Source organism: Lolium rigidum, chromosome 3 (assembly GCF_022539505.1).
Source record: "Lolium rigidum isolate FL_2022 chromosome 3, APGP_CSIRO_Lrig_0.1, whole genome shotgun sequence".
Taxonomy (NCBI): domain Eukaryota; kingdom Viridiplantae; phylum Streptophyta; class Magnoliopsida; order Poales; family Poaceae; genus Lolium; species Lolium rigidum.
The window spans coordinates 62,662,677-62,664,516 of record NC_061510.1 but is presented as its reverse complement, the minus strand read 5'-3'; the positions used below and the strand labels follow the sequence as shown (position 1 = coordinate 62,664,516).

The 1,840-nt window shown below is 56.3% G+C and overlaps 1 non-coding gene across 1 annotated transcript; it reads right to left on the bottom strand.

The window, feature by feature from the left end:
- Positions 1 to 1,347: 1,347 nt before the first annotated feature.
- TRNAF-GAA lies at positions 1,348 to 1,420 on the bottom strand. Its single transcript has one exon. It is a non-coding gene; the product is annotated as a tRNA-Phe (tRNA).
- Positions 1,421 to 1,840: the final 420 nt, after the last annotated feature.

Here is a 1,840-nt window from a genome sequence, read left to right as displayed (position 1 = left end):
CCCGGTTGCCGGTCCGGCGTACATGCTTGCCAAGCAACCGAGGATCATCATGTGCTCGTCGTCTTGGGCGGCTGCTGCCATCTCTTCTTGCATAAGCTCAACGAACATCTGCTCCTCCTCTTCGTCCGAGTCCATGGCCGGCGAGGCAAATGGACGAACACCTGACGGGCGTGGTCGAGGCAACCCGAGCCGCGAGCGACGAGGAGCAGGCCAAAGTCGGAAAACAGGCCGGCGAAAGAGCAGCCAGATAGGCCGTCGTCCAAAGACGGCGGAATATAGGCAGGTGGGGAAGGAAGGGCGGCGGAATCTGGGCAACAAGCCGGCGGGGTGGTACCGGCGGCGAGAGAGATACGAGGGGTGGGGGAGATTTTGAGCGACGTGGCGGTGGGGTTCGTGCGTCGAGTCACCGACAGATCGGGCCCTTCCCCGCTTTTCACTCGTCCGGAGTCCCCGAGCGCCCCGGGGGGCCGGGGATGGCGTGGGCTCGCCGGATGGATGAATGGCCAAATCCGGACGAAAACGAGAAACCGGGGGCGCGACTGGGCCGAATTTCGCCGTCCGGATGGGAAAAACGTCGCTCGGGGGCCTCGTCGGGGGACGAGTGGAGATGCTCTATTGCCGGGTGTAGCCTCATCCGGAACAAACCCCCTCTCTCTCTCTCACTCACTCACTCCATGTAAAGAAATAAGTCTAGTGCTTGCTTCGCCTTCCCAGATTCCACATAACCGGCAATAAGAGCATTCCAAGAGACGGTGTTCCGCTCCCGCATTCCATCAAACAGACGGCGAGCATCCCAAATGCGGCCACATTTAGCATGCACACCAAGCATGGCGCGTGCTGATGCCGCATTTGAAAGCAAGCGGCTGCAGCTGGGTACCGAGAGCCGGGCACCGTGAGGCAGCAACAGAGCGGAGAGCTGAGGTGTTGGCAGCTACACCCTGCGCGTGCATGGCTCGGAGTAGGCTCCATGCGGCGTGAGACGTACGCGGTGAGAAAGGAGTTCCATGAGACAGGGTCTGGGCGGGGGATTTCGTCGAATACACGGCGCAGGGCCGCCGCTGGTGCCACCACCGGCACAGCCAAGGCCACTGGAGTGGAGTCTGGAGGTGGCCTTCTCCGTCCATGGTGCGTGCTAACATGAGTTCTGTGAAAGTTAGAACCAGGGCCAAATCTTTTGCTCAACTGAACATTTGACAAGGCCCAGGATGTTGCAGCTCTGGGCTGGACCGAAAGCTCTACTGCTTTTCTGCGAGTAGAAAAGACTGGACCTGGTCCCAAACTTAAAATGGTAGATTGGTCGTGCTCTAACAAAAATTGAACGATTCGCTTACAAGTAAAAAAGGCTAATGCGGTGAGGGTGGATCGAACACCCGACCTTCAGATCTTCAGTCTGACGCTCTCCCAACTGAGCTATCCCCGCTAACGGTGTTGTCGTGTAATTAAAGCTACTTATTAGAGACATTACATCAGCTACATCCAGTTATCAGCCAGGAATACAGTTTGGAACTCCGAATCCGGGGTCGACCTGCTCGTGACCGCAGCCGCACAGAGCGAAGTACTACTAGATGACTATTGAGCTTGATTTTTTGGAATCGGGCCACTAGGTTCAAGTTTCAACTTTCAGCACATCGAAGAAAGTTGTTCCAGCAAGTTGATACCGCTATCGCTAGCAAAAACGACGTAGATGATTGATGCTTGCAAGTCAACTACACGTCGAGGAATCTGGATTTATAAACCCTGTCACTTCCGCGGTATATATACTCTCGCAAAGCATGGTATGCGGATGCGGTGTGCCGACCAGTCGTCCCGACTTTCAGCGCAATCGTGCACCTAGAGGCTA